Here is a 15,402-nt window from a genome sequence, read left to right on the forward strand (position 1 = left end):
GTTGCCCCTGTTTTTCAACAAAACTTTTAATTCCTCAGAGAAGTGTTAAAAAGCCAACAACTCTATTAAAGTAACTAATATGACTCTATGAAAGCTGGGTTCACCCTGGATTTTGTTATATTTCCCATTTCAAATATATGGTCTTCCATAAACCAAAATACATGTTCTCATAAACCGCTGGAATGGCCTGTAAATCTCAACATTTCTGCATCCAAACTTTACCTCCTGGATCTCTGGAAGTAGCACAAACTCCCTCTCTCTGCCATGTCTTGATATTGAGCTCTTTCCAGACCCTAGGGATGCTGAAATGGGTGAGACAAGACCCTTGCCTTCCAGGTGCTGTCTGTCTGAGCGGGAAGATGGTCCAGCATCCCAGTCAGGTAAGCAGAGATGGTTCTGTGAGTTAGTCCATGCTTCATGGGCCCAGGGAGAGGAGGGGCATCTGCAGGAATCCAGGAAGCATTGTGGGAACAGGCAAGAGGACTATTTGATCCGACATGGACAAGGTAGTCCAGAACGTGGTATGACTTCTACTCTTTTTTGTTGTAAATAAGTGCATGAGAACTTAAAAACCCACATAGACATTGGTCTTTTCAAAGCAGTCCCTCAGTGGACTTTATTTTTTTTTATTTTTTATTTTTTAAAGATTTTACTTATTTGACAGAGACACAGCGAAGAGAGGGAACACAAGCAGGGGGAGTGGGAGAGGGAGAAGCAGGCTTCCGGCGGAGCGGGGAGCCCCATGCGGGGCTCGATGCGGGGCTCGATCCAGGACCCTGGGATCATGACCTGAGCCAAAGGCAGGCGCTTAATGACTGAGCCACCCAGGCGCCCCCCTCAGTGGACTTTAATAATGCAGCCTTTATTCAAAGCATTCTTCTCAAATGCAGTATGTTCAAATGCAGTTCCTTTTCTGGATTACTTCCAAGCGTATTTGAAAATCTGTTGAATTTGCTCACTGAAAAAATCCTTGTCCTTTAGGATGGGTTTTATTTCTGAACATACGGGGACTCATATGGAGACAAACATGTGAATCGGGATGAAGCAAGACAGCACATTGCTCCAAAGCTTACCCCAGCTTTCTGTCCAGCCAGTTCACCTGCTCAGAGTCCCAACTCCTTAATTACGTATGTAAAACCTATAGAGAAAAAAGTAAAGAATGTAAAAAGCAGTCCAAATTTGAAGAGGCCTTTATTTAGGTCCAGGACATCAGTGCATTTACAGGTCCTGTTGATTTCCGTCTCCTCAATCACACGAGAAGTGGTTACTTCTTCAAATGTGGTGGGTCTTATCCTGAAAAAATGGTGAAACCTTCAGCATGCTATCAACACAGGGAACTATCCACTTATCTGTTTAGGGAACATGGATTTGGAATGATTAATCCAACAAGCTTTTCATCTTGTCTGATAAACCTCTTGTTCTCTTGACACTCAATGATGAGTTGAAATGTAGCCAGGGAATCAGAAAAGTTACTGTTCCTTCCATGTGCTTCTAGAAATCTCAGCTTTATTTTTGCCTGTATCCCTGACCTTTTCTCATTTTGTCTCTTCTCTGTACGTGCTTTCTCTCCTCCCAGCTGGACCCTGGGACAGTGTGTCAATTCATGTTTGCTAAGCCGTCTCCTTTTTAATCCAGTTATAGGTAGGTGTCCAGATTGGCTCACACTGGCTACTGGCAGGATTTTTCCTTTTGACTACCTAAGGTCTGGGCTCTGTTCACTTAGTCACCAGAACCATTAGCCTGTTTGTGCAAAGCCACCCTCTGTTGCATCAGCCAGTGGCTCTCCAGCGTAGACTCCTGGGGACTTACGGGGACTTATTTCCGTGGCATGATTCTCTCACACAAGGCGCTGGGCGCACACGGAGCTTGGTGCAAACATGCCTCCAGCAATGACAGGCCCTAAAACAGGGGATGAGGTCAGCCTGAGGGTTCACTGCCAGCACTGGGCAGAAAGAAAACATCCTGAAGGAAAGGGTGGGGTGCAGTAGCCTCCAGGCCACCTCACCCACCTCTTAGCACTTTCCTAAAATGCTAGGGAGCCGGAGGTGACTTTCTGCATCAGGAAAAGACAAAAGATCATCAGGAAGCAGCACAGGGAACCAGAGGCTAGGACTCTAGGGTCCTGACCTTTTGGGCCAGGATCATGGGACTTTGGGTTTTTTTTTTTAAGATTTCATTTATTTATTTGACAGAGAGAGACAGACACAGAGAGAGCCCAAGCAGGGGGAGCAGCTGAAGGAGAGGGAGAAGCAGGCTCTCCGCTGAGCAGGGAGCTCGAAGCGGGACTCAATCCCGGGACCCTGGGATCATGACCCGAGCCGCAGGCAGATGCTTAACCCACTGAGCCACCTAGGCGCCCTGGGTCATGGGACTATTAACCCACCACTTTGGTTCCAGAGCTACTGACGGTCTTCAGTGCCAAGGAGCGGGACACAGACAGTGTCATTCCCAACCAGGAGTTGGATGGGACTGGGCTCAATTCCTGGGAGTTCTGCCTGACAAAAATTTGTTCTAAGTCCTGAATGCTAAATATATATCCAGCACACAGCCTTTGGGCACACCATGTATATAGAGCAGAAACAGCCAGAAATCCTTGCAGGGATCAGAAGCCACTAGCTCTTCCCTCTGTCCCAGCCACAGAGCACTGTTCATGTCTTCGAACATCAGCAAATATCAGGGGAATCAAACAGGTGGCTGTTTAGCAAAACAAACCAGCACTTTCTAATGAAAGTTTCTCATTTCCTTAGGGTTCCATTGAATGGCAGGTCTTTAGAGGCCCTGCCACTCCCAGCCCTGGAGGTTGAGGGCTGTAAGAATCTCGGTTTCTTCTGTCACACCCCCAACATCTCTCCATACCAGCCCTAATTTGTGTATTTAGCAGGTTTTTTTTTTTTTTCTTAATCCTAACACACAGAAGGTTAAAACAATAGACCATGCAAATTTAAGGATTACAGCCAGGCTGGATTCTTGTTCTCTCCCTCCCACACAGGACAGATTTCTCACTAAATTCTTTGATCAATGGATGTTCTTCTGACCCTCCGCGATTTAGCAAGGACTCTGCCAAGTGGACACAGGCACCAAAACCCAGACGGTCTCTCTTTTTAGCTGGCCCCGCCCGGACTTTAATGTCAGGCCTGCTGTGCAGAAGTCACCTTTTAAAATAACATAAATGGTTGTTAGAGGGTTTCAGTAGATGGATGGCTGGGGGCCTTGGGGTGACAAGAAAGGGGGTCGCTGCCGCCCTGGTGTTGAGTTAGCACAGAATCTGCAGCAGTCACATTAGATGGTTGTGCTACTGAAACTTTACTGTAACCACTTATTCATTATCCTAAATTAAGAATATGATTTGGGGGCACCTGGGTGGCTCCATCATTTAAGTGTCTGCCTTCAGCTCAGGTCGTGATCTCAGGGTCCTGGGATCGAGCCCCATATTGGGCTCCCTGCTTAGTGGGGAGTCTGCTTCTCCCTCTCCCTCTGGCCCTCCTTCCCGCTTGTGCTCTCTCTGTCTCAAATAAATAAATAAAATCCTAAAAAAAAAAAGAATATGATTTGATTTTGGCTGGCAGAAAAGGTAAAAAAAAGTTTTAGATCACTTGTTTTCCTACCAGGTTCTAAAGATCAATGCATAAAGTAAAAATGTCATTGTATTGTAAAGGTAAGCACAAAATTAATCATTCCAGAAGTAAGGTAAACTAAAGGCTAGCCTTTAGTTTATGTTTTTAGTGGGAAGTAAGCAGGTTCTTAGAAGGTAGGACACTTTGATGCTTAAATCCTCCTTGAATACTTTTTTTTTTTTGCGCTTCTCTCACTCCCAGAGATCCTTTTTCCAAAGCAAGGCTGTAGGTCCACATCAACGGGGAGCTTTAAGAATGCAGATTCCTGGGCCTGGGACCAGCTTGTCTGTAAAACCTTAGTTTGGGACAGGGAAGAACAGGCTCATTGGCTGTAAGCTACCTGAGGCCTGAGCAGCACCCAAGGACCCTCCTGATTGCTCTGCTCCGCTATTGAGTTACCACTCGGCTTTATTCCTCCCTTCAAACAGCTACCCAGAAACCAGGAAAATCTGACCAAGCATTGAGGTTAGAATCAATTTAAGTCGATGCTTTAGAATATTTTGAAATCTTTACAGAGCAGGTTAGGTAAGTTCCCAGGGAACAGAACAGGCAGAGGCAGAGGTCAGAACAGGCCCTGGATGTCATTTCCTCTCCAGGGCTCGACAAGGGCACATACGTAGATCACTCCCCAGAGCATGGGAAAAATGCCCAATTGACCACTGAGGAGTCCCAATTCTATAGGCAAGGCTACCTGTCTGGAATTGACCCCTACAGTGTTGCCTGTTGAGGGGCATTTTATTCTCCTGACACCCCGGGACCCTAGAGTTTGCAACCGACCTGTTAGAGGTTCCATCCATCCAGAGCCTCCCCCTACAACTTCAAAGAGAATCCCAGACACCAGAGACTGTGTGCAGCAGGGGTTAGCCCTCTGACTACAAAGCAATTTACAGTCATTTATTTAAGTGCTGTCAGTTAATTACACTGTCATATTGCCAATAGAGGAAGAAGTACTTGGATGCAAACTCAACTCAGAACGAAAAGGAAGGAATGAATAAAGCCATGACAGACTTGATGCTTTTCTGTTTTATCTCCATCTGTGATTTGCAATTTAAATGATCATGCTTTAACATTACATTCAATGCAAATATTATGTTTGCTCACAAGTCAATATTTTATGTCCTTTCTGGAACCTGATTACTGTTCAGCAAACACTGATTGGCACATCCTATATGTGCGGGGATTGACTAAGGCTTTTTTGGAAAACGGGTGTAAAGCTGTCTAAATTGAACTTGAAGGGACTTGTCACAACGGCTTTCATTTCTTGAACCCTTCCTGTGCTGGATATCTTCTGCTTCCTTCCTGGGTTCACCTACAGTTTCCCCTTCTCCAGCCTGCTGTGTCTCTAATGGCTGGCCTATATGGACTACATTCAGGCGCTCTAAGCCCTCGGGCTTCTGGTTGGGTTTGCGCGATGGGAGCACAGCCCAGACTGGAAGGAGCGAGGGAGGGAAGGGATGAGGTCAGGTTGGAGGCACTGTGGGCTGGCTGCCCTTGACTAAAGGTCACAGCACCTACAAGGCAGCCCTCTCTGCCTGCAGCTTCTGGCGATGACCTCTCAGGTCTCTCCTCTGGCCCAGAGATGGTGTCCCTGCTGTTACTGGCCTGGGTAAGCTTCCCTCCACCTTTGTAAATAACTCCATTATGAAACATTCTCAAGTGTCCCCCTTTCCTGCCATGACATGACTAGCATTTCTACTGCGACTTTAGTATCATTTAATTAAATCGTCAAACAACACAATAAAGTAAGATTACTAACTTTACAGATCCTGAAACTGAGTCTCAGTCGAGCTGGGGATTTTCCCAAGGCCACAAGTGAGATAATGGAATTGCCGGCATTCCAACCCATTTCTGTTTGGCTTCATAACCTCTGGTCTTCCGATTATAATCTTGAGAGAGAGAGAAGCTTCATGGTACAGATTAGTGAAGAGCTGCCAAGTTAATAATAAAAATAATAAGTCTATTTTTTGCCCCCTTTCCCCTGTTCCTGTCCAGGGAAACTCCAGAATGAACACTGTCACCAGCTTTAGAAAATGACTCAAGTCCAACATTTATGGAAGAGTAATCTGTCAGTGTCCCCAGCTGCTTAGAGCATGGCAGTCATGAGACCAAGATCTGACCTCAAGCCCCTCTGTTTCTAGTTAATTTAATGCTGTGACAAAGTGTTTCATAGGCTCTAGGCTGCATCCTCTAGATGCCTCTCCCAGACCCACTCACAGCAGCAAAAGCTCCTGACCTCCTCACGGCCCTCCTGACCTGCCCCCCACTGCCTCATCCCTCAAGGCAGCCCCTGCAGCACAAGAGGGCAGAGAAGGGGGCAGAATTGCAGCAGGATCTTACAATAGACCCAGGGGTGGAAGGAAGGATGCCCTTCTGTCATTTCCAGGCTGGGTCAAAGGGGAAGGTGCAAGACTGTCATCTGCCTGAGACAGGGCACCTGCTCTATCCTTGCCTCTCCAGGAACCACAGAGTGGGCCTCAAGCGCAACTAGACGGTTGCTCCCAGCTGCAGGGACATTCCTCTCTGGGAAAAGGGAGCATGTGAAATCCACATTCCAGAGTGGGCTCCCTTTCACCTCTTACTCATCCTTTATTGACTCTGCCAATTAATTGACCAGATGGTTATTGAACATCTCTTATTTTTGAGAAGAGTGCTGGGCTTCTCATGTCCTTCTCCTGCCTTCTGGCACCTTTCCCTTAGGTAGCCCAAAGCACTTCTGCCTTCTTCCTTGTTCCTCAACTCCAAAATGACCTCTCTCTCCCTTCCTACTCCCAGCAGGAAAAACTCCCATCCCTTGAATCTTGAAGATCCTGGCCACATATGAGGAAGAAATTCCCTGATTATTAATTCAGCGGGGAGGACCTTAAACCTACTGGATGTCTAATTGGTAACCATTACAAAGTGTGGGAGAAAGTCGGTTGCTCCATGTGCCGCCCTCCAGGAATCATTTGCATTCTCTATCTGGGCTGAAGGAGAAATGAAAAGGAGACACTCCTCCCCCCTTTCCTAATCTGATCACTCACCAGTTTCTGTTAAACAGGGAAATCACTCTTCCTCTCACCCCTGTCTCCTTCTGCCCCTTCCCTGGATCCTGAGGCTCCAAATGTCCCTTCCAATTTTCTTTTCCCAGAGCAATGAGGAGACTCTCGTTTGGAATGAGAGGATGCTTCCCCACTCTGCATCAAGGGTCCTCTCTCCCCACTTCTGTTAGAGGAAGCAGTTCCCTCATCTGGAGCCTACAGACTTCTCTTGAAGATTCCAGAAGAGGTAGGTTCTGAGCCATCAAACACCAGCCCCAGAGCCAATACCTTTGTGGCCACCTCTACATACTGTGCAAACTTAAGTTATGAGCAAAAATTGGGAGGAGCCTTACAGTGGACACAGGAAGGGAGGAGGAAGAAGGAGACAATGGAGTCATTTGGGGCATAGGGTGGAGAGATCCTCTAAGACCTCCCCTTTGCCTCCACCCTTTCTTGTGCTATGAGTTTCAATTCCTTTCAGATCCTTGGCCCCAATGAGGGACTCACTCTTACAAATCTGGGCAGACAGGCTGGGATGAGAAAGAAAAAAAAAAGTGATAACGTTCTAGTAACATCTGGTCCCACTGCAAACATTTGGACGAGTCTGTACAAAATGTAAGAAACTAACAAAATGGGCCAACCAGTGATTATATAAAGATGCAAATAAAAAAGGCAAAAATTGGAGTAAACACCCTCTTGTTTGTTTCAGGGGACAAAGTACGATGTATACAATACAAAACAACCAAACAAAACGTGGAAAGTTTAGTCAAATGGTTTCTTTAGCTTTTGAGGAGGTTGAGTGCCCAATATTGTTAAGACTTTGAACAATCCAATCCCAGGACTGCCATTTTCAGCAGAGTCTATGAAAAAGCACAGCCTAAGAGGGGAGAAGATCAGATATCCTGCTGCTGCACTGGAAAGGCAGGGCCCAGCATTTCCTACGCCCCTCGTCTTTCTGTTATTTCAGACCTAAATAGGGTCTGCTGGTCTAGACCGTATTCTGAGAGGGCTTTCCACAGCTCGCCCCTCCTGGTAGTCTGCAACTTAGAGAAAAGAGTGGTCATGGTCCTCCTAAGCCTATAGATGGGGAATGAGAAAGAGATTCTGCCGCAGCATAGATAAAATACCCCAAAATTTAACTGCCGCCGCCAATTTCCTAAAAACCAAAGACCTGTTTATCATTGGCTATTTTCTAAGAATTCAGATAACTGCTTTCTTTGGTGAATGTACAGGTGATTTGATGCTAAGATGACTCCGCCTCAGCGGGTTGTGCTCAGCAAAGGAGATTGGTTGTAATTGGTGACAATTCTGACACATCCCGCCCCTCCGCGCTGGCGCGCTGATGCGGCCACGCCCGCCCGCCCAGGAGCCCGAGCCACAGGCGCGTCCCGCCGCACCCAGGGCGGTGGCGGGCGGCCTGGGGATGTATCTCAGGGGCACGGGCACTGGAGCCTTCCTTTCCCATAACCAATTTGCCCCGGTTATCTCAAAAGCCCGAACAGGAAATTTGTTAAGGAATTAACAATGGTTATCTCTGGGTGGAGGAGTTTTAAGTGACTTATTTTTGTTTTAAACATTCCCCAGGGGGCCTTCATTGCTTTTGTAATGTTTTAAAAATAAAATAAAATAAAAAAGCAAAAAAAAAAAAAAAAAAACCAGGGGCGGGAGAAGGACTCCTACTTCCTCTTTATCATTTGTTATCTTGCAATTTTTGGCCCCAGTAAGGTTCCCACAGTCAGTGTCACTCATTCTTTCAGGACGGTGCAGCACCTAATTCCCATCGCTAGGAAGAACTCAGTGAACTTTCTCTCATTACACGTTTGGTCCTGTCTCTCCTATTAAACTCTAAATGCCCTGTGGGCAAGGATTCCAGGACACGGGAGCTGGACAGTCCCTTCAGCTCCTAAATATGCAGTTTTTCTAGCTGATACTTTGATTCTGATTTTAAGCATTTGTAGTAATAATAACAACAAGCATTTATGGAGTATTTAGGTCAGAATCTGTCTAAGCACTTCATAAGCATTAACACTCCTTGTGGAACCCTAGGAACTGAGTACTACTACGATCCCCATTTTACAGGTGAGCAAACTGAGGCAGAGAACAATATAGTAATCAGTGAGCAGTGGAGCCAGAGTCTGAATCCAATCTGACCCCAAAGACCATGTTCTACATGTAGAAAACGTACATAAACTTCATTTACTTTCTGTGAGGCTCCTACTGCGGCTCTGGATAGTAGGGACAAAGGCAAGGAAAAACCACTTATGCCATAAATCTTCCCAGAGTCTAAATAACAACAGGACCAAAGTGAGTAACCTAGGCAACTCACCGGGAGAGTCTCATCTGCAAAGGCAAGAAGCTCTTTGCATTCTGCAAAGTTTCCTTACCATCACACACCAATTTCTTGACAATCATTAACTAGGAAATTAAACAGTGGAAAAGTAGAAGCCTGACTTTTACAAAGGAGGAATAGACAGAATCCCAGGAGTTTGCCGGGAGGGAGGAACAGACTGAGGTGGGCACTCCTGACTGCCTTAGGGCCAGCTACAGATCACAGCAGGGTTGGATCTGATCAGTTTCCCACTAAAGACAGCTGGAATAAACAAATCAACAGAACAAGGGGCCATTTGGTGATTGCTTCTAGTTGCTATGTTGGAGGGAGAAATAAGTAAGAGACTAACAAGCTGTTCAAAGAGAACTTGGGCATTTGATCCATACTGGTCGTGCTAAAGGGAATTCTGTCTAAACACCCTGGTATTTCCCAGCAGGACATTTTCTCAAAGCGTTCTTCTAGTGACACAGAGAGGTAGTTTATCTGCCCTGCAAGCCCAAGTTGTCTTGGGCTTTTGAGGTTGCCTTCCCCAGCTCTGACCAATTGGTGGTGGTTCAGCTCTCAGGAGAACTATTTATAGTGAAGACGGGAGATAAGACTCTGCACAGGGACAAGTTCAGATTCTTGGCTGAATGAGAAGGCACAGACTGGGAAAACCTTGCAAAGAGGTTCTGTTTTTCTGAGTGACTCATCGGTTGCTTTTGAAGGACCTTTTTCTAGTGACAGCTGCTCACACCAAGCAAAGGTTATCATGACCTTCACCGCAGTTGGAGCAAAAGGAGTCTTTAGAAGAGGTTCTGATAAATGCCCCACAAAGGTGATTTCCTAGACATCTGGGTACATGAGAAAATGTCTAGCAGCTGCTGAGAAAAAAAAATGAGTATTTGCAAAGGCAAGTTTGGTCAATATTTTTTTCCCTTTCAATATCAATTTGAGAGCTTTTCTGTTGAATTTGAATAGAATTATCTTCTTTTAAAATAGTTCTGGGTTTTTCTTTGTCAGGGATTTGATAAGAACTTGAAAATGATCACAAAAAAAGAGAACATTGCCTAAGGCTCGTAGTGTTTCAACTCAAACCCCACCCCCGCAAACATCTTTCCTGGCCCCACCACACACTGGCCATGTGACTGTAGGCTAGTGACTTAACTGTTCTCTCTCCAAGGCTCCATGGTTCTCTCTGTAAAATGGGAATATAGGTTGATATATCCCTGATGGAGCCGTGAGAATTAGATGAGAATCCCTGTAACGTTCTTAATGTGGGACTAGTGCATGGTGAGTCCCAAATAAAAGTTCTCTGTAATGTTGCTATATTGTCAGTTATCGAGAGGTAATTATGTGCCGGGCACTAGGCCAAGGGCTAGAGATGGGTAAGACCATAGTGTGGCCCGTCCTCTCAAGAAACAGGTGAACACAGTGCTTCCCAAGGTCTGGTCCCCAAAGCAGCAGCACCAGCATCAATATGGACTTGTTGAAAATGCAAATGCCCAGGCCCCACCCCAGACCCACTGACTTGGAACCTGTGGGGGCTGGGCCCGGCATTCTGCCATTTACAAGCCCCCGGGTGCCCGCTGAAGGCTGAGAGCCATGACAGAATGAATGGGACACATCTGATGTGTATTTCGTAATGATTCTACACTCAGGGAATTTAGTTTCCTGTCACCAGTGCCATGATCACTACTAGGAGAGGTACCGGATCGAACTATCTCATATTTGAAATTAAGTTTGTTGCTCTGCGGTATTTTCCCGATGAGAAAAATACTCAAGTGTCTTTTAAAAAATGTACTTATTGATTTTTAGCATACCCAAAGTGCAGTCCAAGAGGACCTTCATGATCATTTCCTTTTCCATGGTCCTACATGGCAAAACGTCTACCTTCTCCCCTGAGAGAATGTCTCTAGAAACTTCTTGGTCAGTCTCCAGGACCCAACCTGGGCTGGGCTCAAAAGCAAACCAAGAAAAGTTTAACTAATCTTGGGCGGCTTCCCCAAAAGCAGAAATCAAAAATGAAAGAAATCATGTGAATCTAAAACATAAAAATGCGACTGATGTAGCAGTGTTCTTGAAGCAGTGTAGCAGCCTGATGCACCAGGAGGGGGGCACTGGAGGGAGGCCCCGGCCCCAGTGTGTGCTGTTCCTTCTTTTCTGTTCACTAAATGGTCTCCTGAGGTAAAAGCACTATATTCCTGTGTTGAGGTAAAGCACTGACTTGCTACATAAAGACACACACACACACACACACACACACACACAAAATTACCTTCCATATCCTCGCATATTACTTTCCAGTCAGTTCCAACACTGAGGGAGCAATGAGGAAAATTCACGATCAGATTGGACAGACCACCAGAAAGAGGAACAACAATCATCCTTCTGTAGACTTGCAAGGAACTGACTAGCAGTTCAAAAGCTATTCCAGTCCAAAAGCTATTTCTGGAGACCATGCTAGTCTTGTAGCACGTCTGAATCAGAAAACCTAACCAAAGTCTACATTTGCCCCATATGAACTGTGCACTTCTCAAGTGAGCCCTGTGAGAAGTTAAATTATTCTTCCACATTCAGACACGTAGAAAACGTTTTCATGACTCAAGCCATCTGCATGAAAGATCAAACCCATAACTGCAGAGAATGCTTTGCAAACTTAGAATACATCCTCCATCCTTGAGCTGGTGTTTATATAACTTGCTTTATTTTCTTGTTTTACTTAAAAAGATAACAGTTACTTTACAGAAGTAACTTATTAAACACTCGCTTAAAAAAAAAGTTGATGTCACCATTAACAATGGTTTGAATCAAAATAACTTTTGCCTAAAATATGCAATAACTGAGGTAAAAATGTTTTGGTATATGCACAAATTGGCTTACAAAACTAAAACTTAGGGCACCTAGGTGGCTCAGTTGGTTAAGCAACTGCCTTCAGCTCAGGTCATGATCCTGGAGTCCCGGGATCGAGTCCCACATCGGGCTCCCCGCTCAGCAGGGAGTCTGCTTCTCCCTCTGACCCTCTTCCCTCTCGTGCTCTCTATCTCTCATTCTCTCTCTCTCTCTCTCTCAAATAAATAAATAAAATCTTAAAAAAAAAAAAACTAAAACTTAAAATGGATGTTGTCCAGATGACCTCTGCAGGAGCGTTCCAGGAACACATTAGGGACAAGAACCAGGAAGGACCTCAGAGACAGCATCTGTCCTGCTTCCTGGGAGATGCCGTCCCCAGGCACCCAGGCCTCCAGGAAGTCAGAGTTCCTTGTCTGTATGTCATCACAGTAGTAGCCCATCCTGTTAGGCGGCATCTGTCAGAATGAACTCACTATAAAAGAGCAGAGTTCTAGAAAGCACTCAGGATATCTGAACCATAAAGACCTTAGCGACACAGCAGCAGAAATAGCATAAGAGAGGAAATGCATGGGGGAGGATTGGGAGCAAGAGCCGCCAAGATCAGATACCACAACTAGACACTGAAGAACTTGCAGAGAGAGTCTGAGCCCCCAGCCCAAGGAGACAGGGAACAGAGAGAGACTGCAGATCACGAGTGAGAAAACAGAGTGTAGGATCGACACTTACAATAAAGCTGCAGTAATTAAAACTGTATGGTAACAACAACAGAGACGATCAGACCAAGGGAATAAATAAGGACTCCAAAATCGACCCATGTTTATGGGATAAATCTGTCTATGGCGAGGTGGCAGTGGAACATCCTGGTTAGAAACTGGTAGGACAGCAAACCACACGTTAGATCTGTAATGAGCTATTTGTGTTTAAAGGATCAGAACGCTTAGTTCATTTATTCAACAAACATCGGCTGTCTTTTTTGGTGCTATGCCAGGCATGGAAATCGTGAAGATGGATAAGACACAGTGTGCTGGCGCTGACATACTGGTTGGAGATAAGACATGTGTACGGTTAATTATAACACAGCATGGTAAGTGCTGTAGAGGTATGAAGTGCTGTGGGAGCAACAAGAGCAGAGTAGCCACTGACCTGGCAAGTTCTAGGGAGGTTTTCTTTGGGAGTAGAAGATGTTTTGGCCAAACCATATGGCTTTGTCTGCAGTGCCAGAGGAGAAGCCAACCTGTTTTCACTGGTGTCCTGCCATGAAGGTGGTCACGGGTCTGCAAGAAGGCACAGTGGAATGGAACACAGAAAGGTAGAAATGCTGCTACTTTAAATAAGAGCATCCTGGAGGCCAAGGAGAAAAGTGTAACCAACCATCTACACTGTTGCTGCTAAGTGACAGAAGATGAGACCCAAGAACTATCACTTAGCAAGTCTTCAAGGACAATAATCCTTAAGTAATTCAGAATGATCGAGAGAGGGGGGCCTGCGTGGCTCATTCGGTTAAACCTCTGTCTTTGGCTCAGGTCCTGATCTCAGGGTCCTGGGATTGAGCCCTGCAGTGGGCTCTCCACTGAGCTTCTCCCTTGCCTGCTGCCCCTCCCCCCACTCATATGCGCACACGCTCTCTCTCTCTAATAAACATCAATAAAATCTTTATAAGAAAATGATCTAGAGAATGGAAAAAGTGAGAATGCTCGTCCACTAATCCGATAAATCTTATAAAACCTGAATAACGATTTCAAACAAGGATAGTACAAATGATAAAATCATGAGTCGGTCTGGATTAGGAACACACAGGCAAAATAGCAGAAATAAGATATTAGCAAATAAATTTCAAAAATGTATTTTAAAAAGCTATCATTATTGTGATAGTGGTGTATAGCGACAGACGGGAACTACATTTGTGGTGAGCAGAGCTCAGAGAATCACTAGGCTGTGCATGTGAAATTAACATAGCATCGTATGCCAATGATAGTTCAGTAAAAAAAAAAAGATATGACCAAGTAGGAGTTGTAATAATAGCTTCACATTAGAAAATTTATATGCAATTCACCTCATTAAGAGATAAAGGGAGAAAAAAGCATGGTTCATTAAATGCAGCAAAAGTATTTGAACACTGATTTCACCATAAAAAATGCTAGCAAACTAGGAACACAAGCAATGTTGATGAAATTTATATAGGGCATCCATCAAAGCCTAGTGCAAATACTGTATTTAAAGGTAAAATATTAGGAGTTTTCCCTTTAAAGAAAATAGCAAAGATACCTTATTGCCACTTCTTTTCAAAATTATAAAAGTGATCTAGCCAGCAGAGTAAGACAAGAGGGAAAAAAAGACAAAAATTGAAAAGGAAGAGACAGGTGTTATTACTCACAGAAAATGATAGCCTAATTTAAAAAGACCAAAAAAAAAAAAAAAAACACAGTAAGATTTACAATGTTCCTGGATGGGAAGACTTAATATCACACAGAGGGCAATTTTCTCCCAAATAGTCTAAAATTCAGTGCAACTTCAATCAAAAGGCCAACAGGATATTTTGAAGACGTTTACAGGCTCTTAAAATGGATGTAGAAAGTAAAGGACCAAAGACAACTTCGAAAAAGCGGTGAGTATGACTTGTCTTATTTGAAATTAAGACTTACAATAAAGCTGTAGTAATAAAACAGTATGGTGGTAGAAAGAGACGACTGGACCAACGAAATAAATGGAGAATCCAAAATGGACCCATGTTCATTTGATAAGTTAGTGCATGGCAAGATGGCATGAGAACTGAGTAGAAATAATTATACCATAAATAAAAATAATTCTAGCCAAATGGAGACATAATTAAATGTTCAAAATTGAAACTTTAATAAAACTTTTAGAAGCAAATGGAATGTACATAACAGTGGGGTTGAGGAAAGAGGGTTCTGAATAAGACAAAGAAAGCACAAATGATAGAGGAAAAAAATGATAGATTTGATACAGCCCCCATGTAAGGATGGCTTCCAAGGGGGCAAGATCCATGTTAGAGAGATAAAATAATGGGTGTCTGAATTAAAATAATAGCAATAAAGGTGGAAAGGATGCAATATAGTTTATTTTGTTAGAATTAGAAATGTTTTTTCCCTAGTCTCTTTTCTTATTCTTATTAATAAAGAGTCAAGAATTATGTTATAATCACAGATAATACAAATGTATTCAATCTTTACCAGAGGTCCAAAAGCCTTGGTGTTCGCTGACTCAATTCTTCACATTCTTACCTCAAGTTGGTTACTGATCAGAAAGATTTGCCCTTCCTACGTGTAATTTGCTTTATGGGCTATCAAATTATCATTGTATTATCAGACATTAAATATTTATTCCTTAAATAGCTTTTAAGCACCTCACCAGCAAGGATGTGTTTATTTCATTTCTGTGTCCCCAGGATCTAGCACAATGCTTGGCACATGGTAGGAGCTCAGTAAAGGCTTGATGAACAAAAAATAGGAATTTATTCTCCAACCTTGTTTCTCTCCCACCGTCTTCTTGGTCTTAGCAAAGTTTAAGCCTAGATTGGGGGTAACAAATCCTTAGGGCTAATGCATTTCAAAGGAAGCACTTAGTCTCTACAAAGGCTCAGGAAGGTCCA

At 44.2% G+C, this 15,402-nt stretch overlaps 1 long non-coding RNA gene across 3 annotated transcripts in view; it reads right to left on the reverse strand.

Annotated features, from left to right (window-relative positions):
- Positions 1–665: 665 nt before the first annotated feature.
- The window catches only part of LOC148164737 (uncharacterized), a 156,579-nt gene continuing 141,842 nt past the window's right edge, over positions 666–15,402 (reverse strand). For 2 of the 3 annotated variants that reach the window (XR_015767885.1, XR_015767886.1), the window contains 2 exons: positions 5,371–5,542; positions 666–1,138 (listed from right to left, as the gene is read on the reverse strand). This is a non-coding gene — a long non-coding RNA (uncharacterized LOC148164737). The remainder of the gene's footprint in view (positions 1,139–5,370; positions 5,543–15,402) is intronic. The other variant, XR_015767887.1, reaches the window with a different exon arrangement.

The sequence above is a fragment of the Eumetopias jubatus genome, unplaced genomic scaffold (assembly GCF_037043125.1).
Source record: "Eumetopias jubatus isolate StellerSeaLion01/CBP00866 unplaced genomic scaffold, mEumJub1_p1.0 scaffold_3, whole genome shotgun sequence".
NCBI classification, from domain to species: Eukaryota; Metazoa; Chordata; class Mammalia; order Carnivora; family Otariidae; genus Eumetopias; species Eumetopias jubatus.